At 38.7% G+C, this 23,402-nt stretch overlaps 1 long non-coding RNA gene across 1 annotated transcript; it reads left to right on the top strand.

The window, feature by feature from the left end:
• Positions 1-729: 729 nt before the first annotated feature.
• On the top strand, positions 730-9,530 carry LOC134474892 (uncharacterized). The gene is made up of 3 exons (XR_010045806.1): positions 730-1,652; positions 3,499-3,659; positions 8,039-9,530. It is a non-coding gene; the product is annotated as an uncharacterized LOC134474892 (long non-coding RNA).
• The last annotated feature ends 13,872 nt before the right edge of the window (positions 9,531-23,402 follow it).

The following is a 23,402-nucleotide window of genomic DNA, read 5'->3' as shown; positions in this document are numbered from 1 at the left end:
ATTTCAAAGAAAATGCAACATATTGCTGGTGTATGGATAACTTAGAAATTCTTACTGTATCTTTGGAAGCAGATGTTTAAAGTAGAGTTATGTGCTTCCTTTTATTATTTTGTGTTATTATGCTGTACTATGCTATGCTCTGTTGTGTTATGTTAGATGTTGGTAAGGATTTCAAAACTCCCTCAGTGTTTTCAGTGCTTTCTGATTTGATTTTGTGTAACCAACCTGATGAACTTTGAGAATATCACATAAGTCTGAGCAATTTTGTTTTGGAGAAAATTTAAAAAGGAAAGCACAATCAGAGGTGTTGGTGCACACCTGTCATTCCAGGACTCCAAAGGCTGAGGCAGGAAGATTGTGAGTTTGAGGTCATCCAGGACTACCAGGGAAGATCAAAGCCAGACTGAACTGCATAGCAAAACCCTGTCTGAAGAAAAAAGGAAAGAAGAAAGAGAGAGTGAAAAAAATATAAAAATGAAAAGTCAAAAATCGCCTTTCTAGTGAGAAATCAAATCTTTGTGAGGTTCTTTTGCACGTGTACTTTGGTCAGCACACCTAGCATAAGGTTTACCATCATGGATACATTGATGTGCTTCCTGCTGTTTATACTCTTTCAATTTTTTAATGCTTTTTACTTAGATGACTGCAGATATGCTGCTGAATATATCCTCTTAAGATTTGGGTAGTTCAGTATGAAGAGATTTTGATCATTCTGGTTTTTTTTTTTTTTCTGTCCTAAATTTATATTTAGAACCAGAATTTGAGCAAGTGATTACTATTTTTATTTTGAAATAATAATAAGAATCATATAAAGATACACTTTTTAAGTCTATAAAAGATAAAATAAGTATAGATTAATAGTGGTTAATGTACTTTGTTCAGTGACTTCTGAGATTTCTTAATGATCAATATTTTCATACATTTGTAAAAGCTTTTGTTTTGTACAAATTTTAAGACATGGTCTCACTAATTTTCTAAGTGTCCCAGGCTAGGCTTAAAACTTTCCTCATCTTTCCTCCCCCTCCCAGAGTGCTGGGATTACAGGTGTATATTATCCTGAGTTGGCAATTGGTAGCAATGTTGTGTATTCATGGAATAAAATGTTCGGCTTTGGTCTTCAGACACTTCATAGAAAGAGTCACTCTAGTTAAGCTGCCTGCCACCTTCCTAGCCTGCAGTTTCTTTCACAGTAAGTAGGACTCAAAATCCCATTAACACTGTTAGTAGATTCTCGGATTTTCTAACTGTGGTCAGCATGCACTTGAGAAGATCACTCCAAATGAATTTTTTGGGGCACCTGGGAAAGGAATGAGGAAGCTGTAATTAGGGAAAAAGTGGAAGTAGCCATATGGGTAAGCATCCCTGATTTGGCCATTCACCCTGATGACCTACCACCATGATGTCCTGTGATTTATTCTAGGGCAAAACACTTTCGAGTACATCCTTCACTTTGAAGAAATGAAAATAAAGTATTTTGGCTATGTGTCTTCTTCCATGGATGTTGGTAAACAACACACAAGAAAAGTTTTTAGTCTTTTCCTTAATGCATTGTATATACCATAAACAAAACTACAGATTAGTTCTCTTTCAGAAAACAGAAGAAGCACGGAAAGGAAGGTATAAACTCCTTCAATGCAAGTGTCCCTTAAAAGGTCAGATGAAGATTTAAGAAGACAACTATTACTGTTTCTCTGACTTCAAGAAAGAGAAAAATTTATACGGTGTTACTATAGGAGAATGAGACATCTGAGCTACTATGTCTGGTATGAGTTTGTATTCTTTGAAATCAATAACTGAATTTTAGGAACAACAGATGTTAAGAGTAGAATATACTTATTGGGAGAAAGAAAGCTGTCTGAGAAAGACAAGTGTTTCTGAGTGGTTTGGTAAAAACTGTCTTTGTAGGAACTTTTATAGAGTAAATTCATGTGGTGAGATGGGTTGAAGGTGTGGAAAACTGGGAACTCACAATGCAGATGGACATAAGATGGGACAGATCTATGGCAGCCAATAAGATTAATAGTTCTGATAAAGCTGATTAAATGGGAACAAATGGGGAAAGGAGTCACATAGAAAGCAGGCATTCTTAGACAGCAGTGACTCTTCCCTTAGGAGGTTGGGATGGTGACTCCCAACATCCCCAGGATCATAGGAACTATTTAGAATATCAGTCTTTGAGATAGAGATACATTTATTTGAATGGTGACTCCTCCCTCCCTCAGAGTCATAGGGAACTATTTAGAATATCAGTCCTTAGGGTATGGATGAATTTGCGTGATTTTCTGTCTTGAGGCTTGGCCCATAGCAGGAGATGTCCATCTTCTCCATAGTTGCAAGTTGTCTGCGCTTCTGCATGGGCTCATTGGAGGACCTAACCCTGTCTCACTGCCAGTGGTATTTGACTAACGCAGTTTCCCATAACACTATTGTTCAGAAAATTGAATACAGATGTCTTGTGCTCTGGGTAACGATTTGGGGATGACAGTGTACAATGTATATACCATTGTTTTCCCCTGTTTGACATGTTTTGAAATTCGTTTTAGTTTATGTTTTCTTTTTATCCTTGAAACCAAATGGGTTTGGAAATAAAAAGCCTGAGGTAAAGCTCTTTGACAGAAATATTGCACTATCGAGCTGCGATCAACACTGTAGTAGACAGCCAACTCCAGAAATCTCTGCACTACAGTCTATCATTTGATGTCCTCTCTTGCAAGGAGGGGCTCCTTTCACTGTTTATTTTGACTCAGAAGGAGGGCAGTAGATCAGGAGTCAATCAGTGATGAAGAGGCGGGCTATATGAAAAGTCCAACCAGGCAGGACATGGTAGGTGGTCTCTTAGGTTTCTTCCAGTGTCTAGGCATTATCTACTTGTTCTGAGCACAAAACTGGGAGCAGAATGCTTGCTGGATCTCATTTAGTGTTTTCAATATCCTGTGGCCTGATTAGCAAAGAACCTGGGAGACCCTCTAGCCACAGGATGCAGAGGTTGTGGATGGGAACACAGAAATAGGGTGGAATTGGGCAAAATCAGTTACAAGGGGTTAGAAGCAGTTCTGGTGTCTGGAGCCTCAAATATTTAGTTAACTTCACCTCCTGAGGTCCTCCAGCATTGGCCATGGGTCATCCACTGTCCCTTTTGACTCTTACTGGGGGTAAGGGTGATTCTGCATCCCCAGAACCCTGACCTCACTATGACAGCAACAGACTCTAGTATCATCTTTGAAATTCTCTACTGCCCTGGCACCTCCACGATAGTGGACAGGGTAAGGAGATTAGAGAGACACTGACTCTGATGCGTTTTGTAATTGGTGTAATGGTACTGAACTTGGTCTCTGTTCTCATTTTAGGTAGCAGCAAATCTTAAGGGTCTGAAGTTTATAAATGTCTGTAATGCAGGGCCTCATAGCCACAAAAGCATTCCTTAAACTTGTGCTTTTTTGTATCTATAGTGATCACGTAAATTTATAGTATGTTCTCATATTTCCATTCTTATGACAGGTTTTGGAAAGGGTCCTGAGAATTCAGAGATTTGTAGTGGTGTGCCTCAGTGGAGGAAGGCTTCCCAAGCACCTGGTGAACTCCTGTGTATTATACAGAACAATGCAAAGAATTTCTGAACATACTTAAATATTTAGGTGACACCCCTGCTCAAAGACAAGGTTTGTGAGAACAGCCATACAGTTTTGAATTCTGTGAAAAATGATGTAGATATGAAAGTGTTATCAAGGGCAGGGTAAAATGTTCTTGCTAAGGACAAATTCCAAAATGGGATGCCTGTTAAATCCTTATTGAAAATGCCTAAGTTTAAGACATTTGCATGGATGTGATATCCTTCTGAATGGAAAGGAATATGGGTGTCATCTCTGAATTAACAGCTGATTTAATAGCTTGGTTGATCATAGACATTGTTTAAATATGGAAATGCTCTGCAATGGACTTTACTAAGTGACGTAAAGGAGATGCTCTAAATTGAAATTTTGTAGGGATATCAATAGTTAGGCATGAAGCGTTTTCTGCTTAGGGTGGATCAGAGGAGCATCGAAAGGATGTGGAAGTGATTGGTATGATGCAGGGTGCCAATAGCAGGACATACAACAGGGAGGGTCTTCACTGAAAATCAGGTAGTTCTTAGGATAAGCATGAAGTTGAAGTTGGGTTCTGATTGCTTCCTTGAGGTGAATAACACCAGCTCTGGCAACAATCAGTATTCTACATCCTTGAAACCCATGAATTCTGTGTTCCATACTTGAGATGTAGTTTTGATTATCTCTACTTATGCCTCAGTGTCATGAAGGTGAAATTTGATTTTTTTTTTTGAAACACAGATTGAACTCATGACCTCATACTTGCCAGGCAGGATTTCATGTTACTAAGCTAAATAGCCAGCAATGAATATGTTTTCTGTATACTATGGAACATGTCAAAATTATTCCTCAGAAAGTGTTGAATGTTGTTGGAATTTTACTATAATGTACAGCTATAGTTTTTGAAATCAAACCAAAAGTGTCTTATGCAGTCAGTTTTCAAGTTTCACTTTGTGGGATTTTACAGTCAGGACCTCTCTATTTCATACAGCTCTGTAACTGAGGTTGGCCTCAATCTCAAGGCATTACTCCTGAATCAGCCTCCCCAGATATATTTCTTATATCCGAGTGAAAGGTAATCACTTGGTGACACTAAGCTATAATTTACAACTTGTGCCTGGTTCCATTGTTTATACATTGTTTACATAAACAATTTTCCATTAACATTTGAGTTATAATTTAGGTACCACATTTCATTTTATTTATGTTTTGTTCTATGAAATGTATTTCAAATTTCAAAATGCTTCTTAAGTATATTAAGAACAAATAACTCAGTGGCCTAAATAAGATTTGAAGAGATATCATCTGTAATCTATCAAAGTTATTGATGAGATATTTGTCTGCCTTTGTGCTTTGTGAATGCTGGTCCTGCAGCCTCCCATTGTGAGCTCTGCTTTAGAGACAGTGCACAGGGACTCTTGCAGTGACTCAGCCCAAAATCAATGCTCCTTTTTAACTGTTACATTAAAAATGAGTTGCTATATAAATTACTATATAAAGTTGCTATATAAAGTTACTATATAAATAGTAACTCTTTTCGATTTCCTATTAACTTGTTTTGAAGTCCTGTAGTACTCCCACGATCTTGTTTTGACTGATTAGACTCTGTTCCATTCTATATGATAGTATCAAGTTTGAAGACATAGGCAACTACTTTGAAGACAATAAGATTCACTAAGATACCCATTCTGGTTTGACTATTGTCTTCTTTGGAAGTCCTGTAATGTTTACAACGCCTAAGTTTTATTGGTCTTGTTCTCTACTGTTTTGTCCAACTTTATAATATCTAATAAGATAGACAATTCTTTTTAAGGAAACAAGGGACAACGTTGATAACCATTGTTGATAAACTTGTACTCTGTTCTACACCATGTGCTACATCTATCCTTGGTATTGGCTGACAGCTTTGTTTTGCCATATTTGACTGTATTCTTCCCCCCCCAAAGAAAGTAATAAGCACTAAGGAGTAATAAAATCCAAGATGTGTAAATTTTGTTGTAAAAAAGAGAGGGGGAAAAAAAAAAGAAAAGGAGCTCTAACGGATATAACAGCAAGTGTGTTTGAGGGTGTTAAATAGCTGACTTTATCAATGTTTTTGGAACATTGAACACAGCTGTTTGCAGTCTCCCTGTTTGAATGTCCACCTTGTGTTCTTTGATACTGTGATTTGAGGAACTATTTTCAAGAAAATAGTGTGTAATCTACTAGCAGGTAATTTCTTACTGTTATGATTTTTTGTTTTGTTTTGTTTTGTTTTGTTTTGTAGTTCTGTATTGCGTGTACCCTTACGCCGCTTTGGTTTGTTTTGTGTTTTTCTCTTTTTCCTCTTAAATAAAAAAAATAAAAATAAAAATAAAATAAAATAAAATAAAATAAATAAATAAAAATGAGTTGCAATCTAGCATCAAAATTACTGTCTCAAACAATGTGTATATGCACAAAATTAATGACAGAGACATGGAATTAAGATTTCTTAAGTTTAGTTTTATTGAGACAGGCTTTCACTATGTATATCAGCTGTATTTGGACCCCCTATGTAGGCTAGAATTGCCTTGAACTCACAGCAGCCTTCCTGTTTCAGCCTATTTATTGCTGGGATTAAAGATATGCATGACCATACTTAGTTTTTGATTCACATTTTTATGAGAGAATTTAAGATGTCCCAGGCTTGAGTCTCAAACTTCTTTTGAGAAATACATGTGTATTTCTCATGTGGCTGTGAACTTCAGCAGTGAGGAGTGGACTTTGCTGAGTCCATCCCAAAAGAAAGTCTACAGAGATGTGATGGAGGAAACCTTTGAAAATGTATAAAATTGCATATAAATGAGTATAAAAAACATACACTTTGAGTTTTGATAGGATCCGACCTTCAGTTTACCTACCCATGTATACATTTGAATACAAAACAATCATTATCAAAAAATTGCTAAAACTGCAGCACAATTTGAAATATAAATGAATGCTCATGTTTCAAAGCCATTCTCAAGAGAATCAGTCCCTTCTAATTAAAATTCTTAGTAGACTGGTGTTATGTTAAGTGAAGTTACACTGAAAATCATTATGCAGTAGTCTCTAGAAGTTGATCCCATCATACTTCTCCTGAATTGTATTTTCAAAAGAGTCAAAACAAACATAAAATACAGATACATGCTTATTCATATGCAAAGCAGATCAAGTTATAACAGATGAGGCCTTGAAGCAGCTTAGCTATCACTGGATTTGTGGAGAAGGAAAATATTAATAGTTTCTGTGTGAGTGTGCATTCTTGTAAACCCAGCACCCTGGGAATAAGATTTTGCAGAATGGCAAATTCAAGTTCAAACTTAAAAGCTTAATCATCAGTGAAAATCTCTTAAAATAAAGAAGCTAGAGATTTAGTGCTGACACCTGTGGCTGATTTTGAGTACAGAAAACAATAAAATATGTGCTATGTAATCAGTGAAAAATAAATAATGTAATGTCATTTGCCATAAAAATAATTGGTTGCTCCTCCCATCAAGTTCAGTGAAATAGCTCAGCTACAAAATGTAAAAGGTCACAGTGTTTCTGTTAGATGAGACACCAAAATATAAATTGTGGGGTGAAATGAAAGAGAGTTGATACAGAAAGGTAAGCCTGATCATTTGGATAAGGGAACTACAGGCTAAGGACAGAAAGGAGATGGCTATTGGGGAAAAATCAGAATGATCAATATGTGATACACATATAGACCCATGCCCAAAGTGAAGCTAAATGTTTTGCATTTCAAAATATACAAACTTTTAAGATTCCCAAATGTATACCACTCTTTTGGAAATGGTTGTTTTCCAAATATCTTGCAAGGCATTCAGTTACTTCATTGTCAGAATTTCTTAGCAGGCATCAAAACTGAACTTGTCCTTAAGGCAGTCATTAGTACAGAGACCCATTTCAGTGTGATTTTTTTCCTATTTTAAATTTTATTTAAAGAAAGAATAATACAGAAAATGGGTAGAAATTATACTACTCTCAAAGAAAAAAAATAAATAAGAAGTAACATGTTGATGATTACATGATATCCACTTGTAAGTAGTTGCTTAAGACACAAAATTGAAGCATATAAAGTGGGGTCTCAAACAGCTAGACTGCAAAGAGTTCTAATTAAATACCCAACAAAAACTTAGTAATATAGTTATCAGTCCTATATGTAATTTATTTCTTTACAGAAATGATAAGGTAGGAAAATACTACGGACTTACATCTTGCAATCAGTATAAAGAAGTATTCCTTTGTACTCCAGAAAATATGGTTGTGAAAGAAACAGACACAAACTATGATATTCAGATCCATGAAAAATATCAAAATAGAGGGAAACATATGTATGTGAGCAATGTGGGAAACTTTTGCAACATGTGGAGATTATAAGAAACATAAAAGAATTCACACTGGAGAGAAACCATATGTATGTAATTTATGTGGGAAAACTTTTTATACAGGTGGAGATTGTAAGAATCATGAAAAAAATTCACACTGGAGAGAAACCTTTGTATGTAAGCAATGTGGGAAAGCTTTTACCGCACATGGACAGTGTAAGAAACATGAAAGAATTCACAGTGAAGAAAAACCCTATGTATGTAAGTAATGTGGGAAAGCTTTTACCCAACATGAAAATAGTAAGAAACATGAAAGAATTCACACTGGAGAAAAATTTCTTTTATGTCAGCAATGTGGGAAAGGTTTTACCACATGTGGACAGTGTAAGAACCATGAAAGAATTCACACTGGAAAGAAACACTCTGTATGTGAGCAATGTGGGAAAGGTTTTACCACAAGTGGGCAATGTAAGGAACATGAAAGAATTCACACTGGAGAAAAACCATATATATGTAAGCAGCGTGGGAAACTTTTTACCCAATGTGGACGTTGTAAGCAACATGAAAGTATTCACACTGGAGAGAAACCCTATGTATGTCACCAATGTGGGAAAGCCTTTATGCATTTTCACACCCAAGATAAACACATAGTTAAATTATATAAAAACAATTATAATTATATAAAAAACACAGTACAGCTTACCAGAATCTGGGAGATGCAATGAAGGCTGTCCTCAGAGGAATATTTATTGCACTGAGTTCCCACATCAGGAAAACAAGGAATATAAATAAACAACCTGATGCTACACCTCAAACATCTAGAAAGACAAGAGCAAGTGGAGCCCAAAGCCAAAAGAAGGGAGGAAATTTTAAAAATTAGAGCAGAAATTAATGTCATTTAGACTAAGAAAACAATCCAAAAATCAATGAATCACAGAGGTGGTTCTTTGAAACAACAAATAAAATTGGTAAGATCATACCCAACCTTATAATAAAAATGAAAGGAAAAGCTCAAACTCAGGCACTAAGGAATGAGAAAGGTGAAATCACCACAGACTCTGTGGAAATACAGAAGATCATCAACACCTATTTCAAAACCTCGACTCTCATAGGTTCATCAACAAAGAAGAAATGGACAGATGTCTTAGAACATATGAATTACCCAAGCTGGGTGAAGATGTAAAACTTCTGAATAACCCAATTTCTATTTATGAAATTGAAAATGTATATTAAGTTCTTATCTACAAAGAAGAGCCCAAGTCCAGTCGGATTCACTGCAGAATTCTACAAGAAATACAAAGAAGACTGAATGCTGACACTTCTCAAAATCTTCAATGAAATTGAAAGGGAAGCAATTCTTCCTAAATCATTCCTAGAAGCAAATATTACTCTAGGACCAAAACCTGAGAAAGGCCAAGCTAAGAAAGAGAATGAAAACCCAACTTCCCTAATGAGCAAAGATGCCAAAATCCTTAATAAAATATTGGCAAACAGGATGCAGCAAATCATCATGAAGATTATACATCATGACCACAAGGGATTCATCACAGGAATGCAGGGTTGGTTCAACATGTATAAATTAATAAATGTAATCTACCATATCAATTAAGCCAAACATAAGAGTTACCTGATCATTTCTATAGATGGAGAAAAAAGCTTTTGTAAAATTCATTCATGATAAGAACCTTACAGAAAACTGGAAAAGATGGTCTTTACCTCAATATGATAAAGGCCATCGATGAGAAACCAACAGCCAGTATCATATTAAATGGCCAAAAATTGAATGCCTTTACCTTAAAATAAGGCACAAGACAAGGATGTCCCTTATCACTGCTTCTATTCAACATAGTACTGGAAATACTAGGCATAGCAATTAGAAAAGAGAGAAATAAATTGGGTAAAGATAGGGAAAGAGGAAGTTAAATAATCATTATTTGCAGATAACATGATACTCTACATAGAAGACCCCCAAAACTCCATTGAAAGTCTCCTAGATATAATAAATTCAGCAATGTAGCTGGATACAAAGTCTGTACCAAAAATCAATAGCATTCCTATACACTAACAAACAAATCATTGAGAGAAAAATGAGAAGCCACACCATTCACACTAGCATCCAAAAAAAAAAGAGAGAAATTCTTAGGAATTAATCTCAGAAATGAAGTAAAATACCTATATAGGGTAAATTATAATACCCTGAAAAAGAAATCAAAGTTGGTCTCAGAAAATGGAAAGACAACCCAAGCTCAAGGATAGGAAGAATAAATATAGTGAAAATGGCCATTCTCCCAAAACTGTTATAAAGATTCAGTGCAATCCCAATAAAAATACCATCAACAAACCACATAGATCTAGAAAAATCACTCCTAAAATTTATCTTGAACCAGAAGAGAACTGGAATGGCAAAAGCAGTTCTAAGCAACAAAGGCAAGGCAGGAAGCATCACAATCCCTAACTTGAAGTTATATGACAAAACTACTGTAATAAACTCAACATGGTTTTGGAATAAAAACAGATCTGACGATCAATAGAATAGATTAGATTATACAATCACAACTACCGACACACTCAACTACTTTATCTTTAATAAAGTGGCCTAACATGTTCACTGGAAGATCAATAGTCTTTTTAATAAATGGTGCTGGAAAAACTGGCTTTCCATATGCTGAAAACTAAAACTATTCCCATGGCTATCACCATGTACTAAACTAAATTCTAAATAGATCAAAGATCTGACAGAAACACTAAATCTGTTGGAAGACAAATTAGGTAAAAATCTTGACGACATTGGGGTAGATAGAAAATTCAAGAACAGGAATCAAAGTGCATGGGAAATACTTCGCAGAATCAATAACTGGGATCACATATTATTAACATGTTTCTGCATATTAAAAGAAATATTCAGCAGAGTGAAAAGAAAACCCACAAACTGGGAAAAAATCTTAGTGAACTGTCCCTCAGATAAAGGATTTCTCTCTAAAACATGTTAAGAAATTTTAAAAAAAAATCAGACTCCAAAAATTCAAAGACCCAATCCAAAAATGGCATCTAAGATGAATACTCAGTTCTCAGATGAAGAAATACAAATGGCAAATAAATACATGAAAAAATGTTCATCATCATTGATCATTAGAGAAATGCCAATTAAAACCACACTGACATTCCATCTCATTCCAGAAAGAATGGCCAGGATCAAGAAAACTACCAACAACAAATGCTGGAGTGACTGTGGGGGAAAAGGAACTGGTTTAGACTGGTGCAATCATTATGGAGATCAGTCTGGAGATTCTTCAAGAATCTGGAATTGGAATTCCCATTCGACCCAGCTATTCCACTTCTAGGCATATTCCCAGAGGAACTGAAAATATCATACAACAGTGATATATGTGTACCCATGTTGATAGCAGCACAATTTGTAATAACCAGATCTGGAAACAACCTAATTGTCCATTAACTGAAGAATGGATAAAAAAGGTTGTGGTATTTTTTATGCAACGGAGTACTCCTGGGCTATAAAGAATGATCACATTGAGATATTTATAAATAAATGGACGCAACTTGAGACCATACTCATAAGTCACACTCACAACAAAGACCAGGGCTATCCTGAAAGGCACCACAGGTGTCCTCAGTGACACGGAGGCCCTGAGCTCCTCCGACGACAAGCACTGTCAGGTATGTGCCAGGAAGCAGCGTGACAAATTCATCCTGGAGACCAAGCAGCATATGTCTCCCCCTCCAAAGCCAGGAAGCAATGCTCGATTGGACCAAACCTCTCCAAGGGAACCAACAGCTCAGACAGCAAATCGTAGGAGAACCCACAATGGCTCCCTAACACCTCAACCCTCATCTCCCTTCTTCTACACCTATTTATCCTGAAAACTTTCCTCAGGTGGAGCAACTTCATTCAGTGCCATGCTGATATAATCCAGCTGGCATTAAGTTGACCACCAGTTCTCAATCCATAGCATTGATTTTACTATGGTTGCTTTGTAGTATAACTTCAAGTCAGGGATTGTGATGCCTCCTGCCTTGTCTTTGTTGCTGAGAACTTTCTTTGCTATTCTAGGTCTCTTCTCACTCCAGATGAATTTTAGGAGTGATTTCTCTAGATCTATGAGGTAGGTTGATGGTATTTTTATTGAGGTTGTATTGAATCTGAATTAGAGTTTTGGGAGAATGTTCATTTTCACAATATTTATTCTTCTTATCCATGAACAAGGGATGTATTTCCATTTTCTGAGAACATTTTCAGTTTCTTTTTTCAGTGTATTATAATTTTCCCTGTATAGTTCTTTCACTTCTTTTGTAAGATTAATTCCTAAATATTTCATTTTTTGGTTGTTAGTGTGAAGGATGTGGCTTCTCTTATTACTCTGTCAGTGAATTTGTTGTTGGTGTATAGAAATGCTATTGATTTTTCAGAATTGATTTGTATCCAGCTACATTACTTAATTTATTTATTATATTTAAGAGTCTTTCAATGGAGTTTAGGGGGTCTTCTATGTAGAGTATCATGTCATCTACAAACAATGATAATTTAACTTCCTCTTTCCCTATCTTTACCCCTTTTATTTCTCTCTCTTGTCTAATTGTTCTGCCTTGTATTTCCAGTACTATGTTAAATAGGACTGGTGATAAAGGACATCCTTGTCTTGTGCCTGATTTTAAACTAATGGCCTTCAATTTTTGGCCATTTAATATGATACTGGCTGTTGGTTTGTCATAGATCGCATTTATTATATTGAGGTCAAGACCATCTAATCCAATTTTCTGGAAGATTCTTATTGTAAATGAATGTTGGACCTTATCGAAAGCTTTTTCTGCATCTATAGAAATGATCATGTGATTCTTACTTTTGGCTTTGTTGATATGGTGCATTACAGTTTTTGATTTATGTATGTTGAACCATCCCAGCATGCCTGGGATGAATCCCACTTGGTGATGATATATAATCTTCTCGATGATTTGCTGCATCCTATTTGCCTATATTTTATTGAGGATTTTTGCATCTGTGTTCATTATGGAGATTGGTCTATAGTTCTCTTTTTTAGCTGGGTCTTTCTCAGGTTTTGGTACTAGAGTAATATTTGCTTCCAGGAATGACTTAGGAAGGATTGCTTCTCCTTCAATTTCATTGAAGAGTTTGCGGAGTGTTGGCTTTAGGTCTTCTTTGTATTTCTTGTAACATTCTGCAGTGAATCCATCTGGGCCTGGGCTCCTCTTTGTAGGTAGGGACTTAATTACATTTTCAATTTCATTAATAGACATTGGGTTTTCAGCAGTTTTACATCCTCTTGACTTAGCTTTTGTACTTCATATGTTGCTAGGACTCTGTCTACTTTTTGTGTTTTATCAAACCTTTGAGAGAACAGGTTTTCCAAATTGGTGTTGATAATCTTCTGTATTTTTATAGAGTCTGTAGGGATTTCACCTTTTTCATTTCTTATTGCATTAAATTGAGGTTTTTTTCCCTTTTTAAAATAAGGTTGTCGAGGGGCTTATCAATTTTATTTATTCTTTCAAAGAACCAACTCTTTGATTTATTCATTCTTTGGATTTTTTTTTTTTTTTAGTCTTTATTGCATTGATTTCTGCTCTGATTTTTATAAATTCCTCTCTTCTTTTGGCTTTGGGCTTGACTTGCTCTTCTTTTTCTAGCTGTTTGAGGTGTAGTATCAGGTTATTAATTTGTATTCATTCTGTTTTCCTGATGTGGGAACTGAGTGCAATAAATTTTCCTCTGAGAATGGCTTTCATTGCATCCCACAGATTCCAGTATGTTGTATTTGTATTTTCATTTTCTTGTAGATATATTTTAATTTCTTCTTTAGTTTCTCCTGTGACCCACTGATTATTCAAGAGTGTGTTATTCAGTTTCCATATATTTGTGGGATTTTTGCATTATCTTTTATCATTAATTTCTAATTTCAAAGCGGTATGATCCGATAACATGCAAGGTATAATTTCAGCTGTTTGCATTTATTTAAATGTGTTCTGTGAGCTAATATATGGTCTATTTTAGAGAATGACCCATGTACTGCTGAGAAGAATGTGTATTCTTGTTGGGAGCCGCGTCTGTGATAGCTCGCCTTGCGCGGCGGACGTGCGGCCTGTGGTAAAGAGCAAAGCCTGAGGTAGATTACCCCTCCCATCGAATATGTTAGTTTCCTGCTTACCGCGTAAACAACCCGCTCAACAATATAGTCTGCCTGGCAACTGATGATGTTAGCCAATCAGCTTGCCTTGCTTACTTTAACATGATTGGACACTGTACCCGTATATATACCGGTGCCACCCCTGGGCGGAAGAAGAAGCCAGGTAGAAGCCCAGAAGTAAAAGCCCAAAAGGAGCCGCGGAGAGCGGACCGGTAGAGGCTTTGGGGCAGACTGAAGCACAAAAGGAGCCGCGGGGAGCGGACCAGAGGAGGCTTCAGCTGGGAGAACCCAGGGCAGGCTGTACGGAGAAGAAAAATAAAAAGAAAAGGTTGTCCACTACCAGACTTTGTCGTGTGTCCTTCCTGCCGGCCGGGAGCGGACATCGACATTTGGAGGCCCGCCCGGGGACTGATCACCCCCGAGATGTGACAGCGGACAACGCTCCAGTACAGAGCTGCGAGACAGGTGAGTTGGGGATAAGCCTGGGCTCTGGGTGGCGCGCACCTACAGGGCTTTTAGACTCCCCTCAGGCTCACGCGTAAGTGGCGGATTCCTTGGGCCTCACGCGGTGAGTAACATATTAAAAGATGGGAAACATGTTAGGTAGCAACACTAAAAGCGAGGGTGGTTGTGGAGAAAGCTCTCAAGAGCTTACAAAAGTACGCAGGGTATCTGAGCAGGCCCAGTCAGGGAGCTCCCGAGAGGGGTCCGTCAAGGGGAACAAAGATGCTAAGGAGGAGGACGGGGCTCTAGCCTCGGAGTCGTCTGACTCCGAGGACGAGGGAAAGTTGAATGGCAAGGAGGCCAAAGAGACCAGCTGTCAGGAGCCCAAGTCGCTCGATAAGGAGTCACAGGGTTCTTTTCCAGCGTTGCGCCGCGAATTGCGCTCTGCTCAACCTGGTCTGCGGAGGAGTAGAGAGCTCCTGAGCGCTCCCCGGCGCGAGAGGGAGGCGATCCCTCGCCACGAGGCGGCCGCCTGGTAGCTCCCTCCCCTTTCGCCAGAACAGGAAGTGATGCACGGGCCCCCATTTTCCGCCCAATCACGGCCGCTGTCTTATGCTCCGCCGCCGGCGGGTCGGTATTTTTACAGGCGGCTTTGGCAGGGGGGACGCTTGTCTCATGAGGTACATCCACCTGGGATAGATAGTGGCCCCTACGGGATATTTCCTGTACAAGTAGCTATGGGCCAGGGACGCAATGTATGGGAGCCTTTTGAGATAAAGCAGATTAGAGAACTTAAAAATGCAGTTACAACCTTTGGGCCGACTGCGCCTTACACCATTGCCATGCTGGAGAATCTGTCTTCTGGGCCCCTCACCTCCGCGGACTGGATTCAGCTGGCAAAGGCGTGTCTGCCCTCAGGCAGTTACCTGGATTGGCGAGCCTGGTACACAGAGTTCTCTGCCGAGCAGGCTGAAAAAAACGCCGGTCGAGGAAAAAGGGGGCTGGGGATTTAGCTCAGCGGCATAAGCGCCTGCCTTGCAAGCAGGCAGCCATGAGTTCGATCCCTGGTACCAATAAAAAAAAAAAGATAAAAATAAAAAATAAAAAATAAAAAACAAAAAGGGGGAGTAGGCCAAGGCCTGGCCCCAAAGGCACGATTATCCATGGCACTATTCACACACAATTTTTTAAATTTAAATAATGATAATTGCTCCCCAGCCGTGGAGCACTGCAACCCTTCCCCCAACCAGAAAGGGTGGGTGAAGTGGAAAGATGTCCTGACAGGACAATGGATGGGCCCGGATCCAGTGGTCAGCTGGAACCGAGGCGCGGTTTGTGTTTTCCCACAGGAACCAGGACGAGAACCACTGTGGGTACCTGAGAGACTGACACGGGCGACAAAGCCCTCGACTGAAGATCAGACCTGCCCTACCGGAGATCCATCACAGACCAACCAACAAGATGAATAGAAATAGCGGTAGCCCGAAATGGACTAGAAGATCCTCAGGCATATGCATGGCTCGCTCGCCTAGCCTACGACCGAGTCTAGGGGTGGTGAGCTTCCCACACTCCTCCTCTAAAAAATTATGACATAGCTGGGTAGGAGAGTCAATGACGGGTAAGAGCGTACTCCCCCGGTGCGACTCAACCTAAGCCAGGCCCTACCCCATCCTGCATGTAAGCCGCTGGACTGTTAGATGCTGCCCAGGTCTAAATTTCTCTCCGAGGGGATTTCTTTACGGAGAGGAAATGAGTGCAAGCTTGTGTGCATCCAGGTTCCGTCCAGTTTGTGCCTGGCCCTAGAAAAAGGACGAGGGCCTCAGGGCCTTGGCAGACCATGGCATGGCCAACCAGGGTCTAAGCCAAGGACCTACGGTGGACCTACACATAGGGCATAAGCCTCTGCACCCAGTCCAGAAAGGGCTACGATGCGCACATTCATAAAAAATAAAATAGGGGGAGATGTTGGGAGCCGCGTCTGTGATAGCTCGCCTTGCGCGGCAGACGTGCGGCCTGTGGTAAAGAGCAAAGCCTGAGGTAGATTACCCCTCCCATCGAATATGTTAGTTTCCTGCTTACCGCGTAAACAACCCGCTCAACAATATAGTCTGCCTGGCAACTGATGATGTTAGCCAATCAGCTTGCCTTGCTTACTTTAACATGATTGGACACTGTACCCGTATATATACCGGTGCCACCCCTGGGCGGAAGAAGAAGCCAGGTAGAAGCCCAGAAGTAAAAGCCCAAAAGGAGCCACGGAGAGCGGACCGGTAGAGGCTTTGGGGCAGACTGAAGCACAAAAGGAGCCGCGGGGAGCAGACCAGAGGAGGCTTCAGCTGGGAGAACCCAGGGCAGGCTGTACGGAGAAGGAAAATAAAAAGAAAAGGTTGTCCACTACCAGACTTTGTCGTGTGTCCTTCCTGCCGGCCGGGAGCGGACATCGACATATTCTGATGTTATTGGATGGAACACTGTACATTTCTATCAAGTCCATTTGTTCACATGTGTGATTCAGTTCTGTTATTTCTTTGCTGATTTTCTGTCTGGTTGATCTGTCCTTTGGTGTCAATGGTGTGTTAAGGCCTCCTATTACATTTGTGTTACTGATAATTTGATTTTTCATTTCTGTTAATACTTGTTTTATAAAACTGGGTGCTTTGGAATTTTGTGCATACATATCTAAGATAGTTATCTCTTCCTCTTGAAGTTTTCCCCTAACGAGTATGTAGTGACCTTCTTTGTCCTTTTTGATCATTATTGGTTTAAAGTTCACTGTGTCTTCAAACAGAATGGCTATTTCTGCTCTTTCTTGGTTTCTTGTTGCATGAAGTATTGTTTTCCATCCTTTGACTTTCAGTCTGAGAATATCCTTCTGTGTTAGATGGGTTTCTTGTAGACAGCATATGGTTGGATTTTGTTTCTTGATCCATTCTCCCCATCTGTTTCTTTTAATTGGTGCATTGAGACCATTTACATTAATGGTTATTACTGTTATATGTTGGTTTATTGTTGACATGTTATCTTCTGCTGTTGCATCTTTATCTTTCTATTCTGTTTTAATTATCTGCTTTGCTTAGTGGATTTTCCTAAGTGTATCTAAACTGTCTTTCAATATTTTTTGCAGGGTTGGCTTGGTGATCATTAAGTTCTTCAGCTATTCTTTGTCATGGAAGTATCTTATTCCACCATCGATTTTGAAGGATAATTTTTCAGGGTACATCCATCTAGGTTGGAAATCATTTTCCTTTAGGATCTGGACTACTTCACTCCTTGCTCTTCTTGACTTTATTGTTTGTGTTGAGAAGTCTGTTTTAATTCTGATAGATTTTCCTTTATAAGTGATCTGTCTTTTCTCTCTGACAGCTTTTAATAATCTATTCTTGTGTTGGATTTCTGGGATGGTGATTATTATATGTCTGGCTGTAGTTTTACTTTGGTTATGACTATTTGGAATTCTTTATGCTTCACTGAACCTGATGTCAGTTTCTGATCTCATGCTTGGGAAATTTTCAGCTATTACTTCTCTAAATATCCTCTTGGCATGCTTTGTGTCATCCCCTTCTTTTTCATTAATCCCTATCAATCTTATTTTGTTTTTCATTGTGCTGTCTTGCAGTTGTTGAATTGTTATTTCCTGATTCTTTGTTGTTTTTAAAAGATCTTTCCTTTCCTGTTCATTAGCTACAATCTTGTCATCAGGGTCTGAAATTCTATCTTTACTTTCTTTGAGGCAGCTTTTACAGCTTTCAGTGGAGTTTTTGATTTGCTGTATATCTCTGTGCATCTGATTTGTGTACTCTGTTTGTTTCTTATATTGCTCATCTTGGAATTCTATCTTTTTGTTTAGTTCCTCCAATTTTTAAACTGTGTTTTCTTTAGATATATTCAACATCTCTTTCACTTCTTTTGTCACTTCTTGTTTTACTTGGGAGATTATTTCTTGTTTGAATTCCTTTAAAGCTTCCCAGAGCTTCTTGTTTATTTCAGTTGCTATTATGTCTAATATTTGAGGTGTGTGGCATATATTTTCTTCTGTATACATCACTCCTAAAGTTTCTTGAGATATCCTGGAGGTTTGAGATAGTAACTTGGTCTTTTGTTTTGTCACTTTCCCATATTTCTGTGTTTCAAGTATTATTTGAAAGCTTCCTCAGGGTCTGTTGGAAATCCACTTCTATGCCCTCAGCTCCTGGGACTCGGGCACCACATTCCCCCAGGCTACTGGGCCTCTGGAACTGGTGGCGCTCATCTGCTTGCTTAGAACTCCACAGTTCTCCAAGCACAGCCAAAACGGGGAGGCTAATGCAGCCACCCCAGAGCTGCCTAGCAGTTCCACTGCACCTGGAAGGCTCAAGGGTCCCTATCAAGCTGGGATCAGGGGAAAGTGTGCAGGGCACTTACCCAGGACACTGGGCCTCTGGAACTGGTGACATTGCCTGGTTGCTTAGAACTCCACAGTCCTCCAAGCACATGGGGAGGCAGATGCAGGTACCCCAGACCTGCCTAGCAGTTCCAGTGCACCCAGAAGATGCGAGGGTACCAAACAAGCTGGGCTGGGGGGAAAGTGCAAGGGGCACTTACCCCAGGACACCAGGCCTCTCTGTCTTATTTTATTTAATATCTTATTTTGATTGGTTTTATTCTCTCATATTGTTTGATCTTATGATGCTAAGGGCAGTAGTTTCTTTTTTGGTACTAGGGATTGAACTCATGGCCTCACACTTGCCAGTGGCATTTAAACCCTGTGCTAATCCCCAGCACCTATGGGCAGCAATTTTGAAGATAACAAGAGCCATTGTGAACCATTGTTGATTTCATATTATCCTGTTTTGAAATCCTGTATCACTATCAGTGTTTTGCTTTCTTTGACTTTTTACTGGGTTATTTGGTTTTATTTTCTTTGAAATAAAAAAGATTAATAATCCAAATGCAAGAAAATCTGAGTAAAATTTATATTAATACATAGCTGTACTGTATCTTTACATTGGTTATCAGAATATTGTACATGCATTCAGCCTATCTGAACTTTTTATTTCACTTCCTGATCTCCCTTTTCCCCTTCCATCATTTCCTTATCCTGTTTCCACTTGTCAAATATCTCTCATTTTCCAATTACTGATCTTTTGTTTTTGTTAATAAATGTAAAATTATACACAGTATTTGTGTAGGTAAAGTCAGTCAACTATATATAGCAGCTTCCTGAATATACAAGTACATATAGATTTCATCATCCTTCCTGTGTTTCTACTAAACTCACAGATTTTGATTCCAATAAACAGAATCCCAAATTATGGTTGTGAAGTTACATTGTAACTGTGAAAATGGAAAGCCACAAGTGCACTGGGCAAACATGTGTTGATCACAAGCATATGAGTCAATGCCTGAAAAAAAATGTATCAGGTTCATCTACCAAAAAGTTTGACTAAGGGATGCCTGTATTTTGAGGTTTCAGATTTGCTCTGGCATATTCAGTAGGTCTGTTGAGTGATATGGAAGCAGCCAAGGTAATCATACTCGCTATTTATGCACATGTTAATTCTGTCAGTGCAGCAGGAGCTAATATTAAAAATTCCAAACCAAGTATTACAAGGTTAAAATCTTGTGCCATTGACAGTACCACTAAATTTCATGCCCCCATGATCCATTGTTAGTCTTAATTTATCTCATAGCTACTGTGTGATGTCACATCATGAAAAGAAACATGAATACAGTAGCAAGAGCAACATTCATAGAAAGACAGCACATTCACTGGGCACCAGTTACACTATAATTCAAATTACCATTACAGCATCAAGTAAACTTCCTTGCATAACTTATCATTTAAACTTCGATAGGTATGTATGTATATAATATGCTGTGTGTGTGTTTCATTACTATCTACTGTTGGAAGCATACATTAGGCACATGGAATCATGTTCATCAAATAAGGGACATTACACTTTTAGTTTAATAGAAAGGCACATTGCTCCTACATTACAGGCTTGTAACAACAGAAGAAAAGTCAGAAATAGTCTGGAGAAGTCACATGACAGAACACTTTGTCAAATGACAAAATGCATGTACACTGTCCAAGAATATCTACTCTTCCATTCGAAAGTCTATATCACATGTTTTCTTAAAATTTTTTTAACTTACTCTCAGATCACTACGTTGGTTTCATATGGGATATGATTGAACCTGAGAAGGAATAAACCTGGAAGAAGGATACATTTTTGAAAGGAAAATGCCTTTTTAAGATGTTCAGTATATGCTCTGGAAAAGAATATGTGGGTTTATGGTAATGGTTATGAGGCAGAAAAACAGCGTCTAATGGCAAAGACAACAGAAGTATCACCAGACAGAGAGCACTACTACACAAGCGTCACCTGAACCTTTAGAAAACTACTGATAAGGAAGCAGATGAGTTTATGTTTGAGATATTGTACTCCAAACCGGTTTGATGACATATCACTTTTTGTGGATCTCTTCATAGTCTCAAAACTGTATCTACTTGTCCTTTTAAAGCCCATGTATAGTATCAGTATTTTATTTCTAATTTATTAGGTAACAAAACATGAATCATGGATGGACATAGAGTGATATTCAAAGATTTGAGTTCAACATGCTTGCCTTAATCTGTAAATATTGATGTGATATGCATTGATTACATCTTCAACATGAGGTTATAGTGGAGCTGACAGAGAAGAAGCAATGAATGTCCCTTGGTGCAGACTGGACAGTCATATTCCAGGTAGGTGGCCTCCAGCTGGAGATAACAACAACAGAACACTAAAAAATGCAAAGAATGAAATGCTTCAGACTGTTGGAATGTTAGACTCATACATAAAAGTCATGAAGAAGGCAGAAGCCACAGCCATTGAGGTTGTGAACCTAATTTCCTTGGGCTTTCTCCATTTTTGTTTTTGACATGCATAGACATATGGGTATAAATCTCTAATTTGTATACATGAAATATTTGTTGTCAGGCTCAGAATTAGATTCTTTCTTGTAGATTCTGGAGAAAGGTGTGATGAATTTTGCAGTTTAGTGAGAACCTTAAAGAGACTTCAGGTAAGGGTCTTCTTCTAGTAAATATTAGTGTATAAGATGTTACATTTTGCCAGTGGGAAAAGAGAGCAGCTGGCCATGGTCAGATCCCAGATTTGAAATTTTACTACTTCTTGCATGGTCACCAGGATTCACTGTGGCACACCATTTCAGCAGTCAATATCATCCTCTATATGGAAAAGTTATTTACCTGTGTGAATGTGAATGTGTCCTTTGATCATTGGTGCAGCAGGTGGCTTTCTTCTCACTTTTGATTCTTGTGTAGAACACTGGTGCTCAAGGAATGTAATAGATATGTTAATAATTAGTATCTTGATTTTATGTTTTCCTAGTTTTTTAGTTAAATGTGCCATAGAGAGATGTGGTGGTGCACTCCTGTAATTTTAGCATTCAGGGGAGCTTACACAAAGGAGTTGCACATTTACAAGTTTGCAGCATTGCTGGGCAATAGCAACATACTGAAACATTTCTCAAGAAAATATGGTTGGATATCGTGAGTATCTAGTGTACTCTGGACTCCGGGAATGGCAAACACGCAAACACGCCTGACCGGGACATGGGGGGTGCAGCGCTCGGAAAGGAAAACAGAAGAGACACGGCACTTTTACTGCCTGCACCGCGTTGCACTGCACTGCACGCACAATCTTTATTTTAAGATTCCTATATAGTAAACCGGATCAGTTCACAGAGCCCAGACAATTAAGTAGTGAAAAGGCATTCTTTGTGACAAGCTACAATGTGACAGACTACAATGTTTATTCTAAACTATCTAAGTGAAGTAAACAACCACAACCAGTTCTCCTAACTCCTCTAGCCCAGATGGAAATTCATTAGCCCAAGAATGATGTTAATTTTGTTTGCTGCTAGTGTCACAAAGGGTGGCCAGCCACTTCCTCAAGACTTCTGCAAAGCAAAGCCAGCTCACACAGTATGGTTTCCAGAGGGTGAGAGATCTCACTGAGAACAGGCATTCCTGTCCTACCTCTGTCTCACATACTGGGGGCTATTGTTTACTGCAGGTTTGAGGGGGTTGGGGCCTTCAAAGTGACACCTCATCCCCCACAGCTGGAGATGTGTATATGTGCTCTGATATGAACTCTAACCTGTAAAAAGTAAAATGGCCTAGTTGGCTAAAAATTCTGAGAAAATTTTAACAATGAATCTATCTGCCCCATTCCATACTGCTCAATGATGATATCACATACATTATGCTCTACTAGTGGATTGACCATACATACTGTAAAATGCCCTCCCTCTCTGAGTTCTGCTGTCCCCAGGTGAAGCAGTGTAGAAATCTGAGCACACTTATTGATGTATTTCCAGGTGAGAACTGTAGCAATGTCTGACTTATTTATGTCTGACTTGGAAAGTCTACACCTGATCTAGAAAGGCAAGAGCAAGTTTACCTTAAGGAAATCAACCCAATGGAACTGCAGCTATAACCCTTCTCTCCTTTCTTTTTTGTTTTCTTCAATTGATTCTCTTTCTCTTTTTCCTCAATTAGTCTTGAATTTAAACTTTCAAGTGAGTTATATTGTCCCTGCCTTTCTTGGTTACTTTTCTCTCATTGTTGAGACAAAATTCCTGATGTTCAAAGTTAAGTAAATTTTAGTTAACTACAAATTTTGGAGATAACAATTCACACTTAGCTGGCTTTAAAGGCAGAGTGGCATGGTTGGGGTCAGCTGTTCATGTTGGCTGAAAATGACAAAAGCTAAAGGACAAAAGAGGAAAACACATGTCTCCTTCCTTCTCTTACATTGTGTTCTGAAAAGACTTCCCACACCTGGGCAGGTGGAGCACTCACACCAAATTCCCAGCACTAGGACAATGAACCA

This window comes from Cavia porcellus, unplaced genomic scaffold, assembly GCF_034190915.1.
Source record: "Cavia porcellus strain 051 isolate PalLab524CR breed Dunkin Hartley unplaced genomic scaffold, mCavPor4.1 scaffold_41, whole genome shotgun sequence".
Lineage (NCBI taxonomy): Eukaryota > Metazoa > Chordata > Mammalia > Rodentia > Caviidae > Cavia > Cavia porcellus.
Note: the sequence above shows the minus strand (reverse complement) of the source record. Positions and strands in the feature narration are given on the sequence as shown.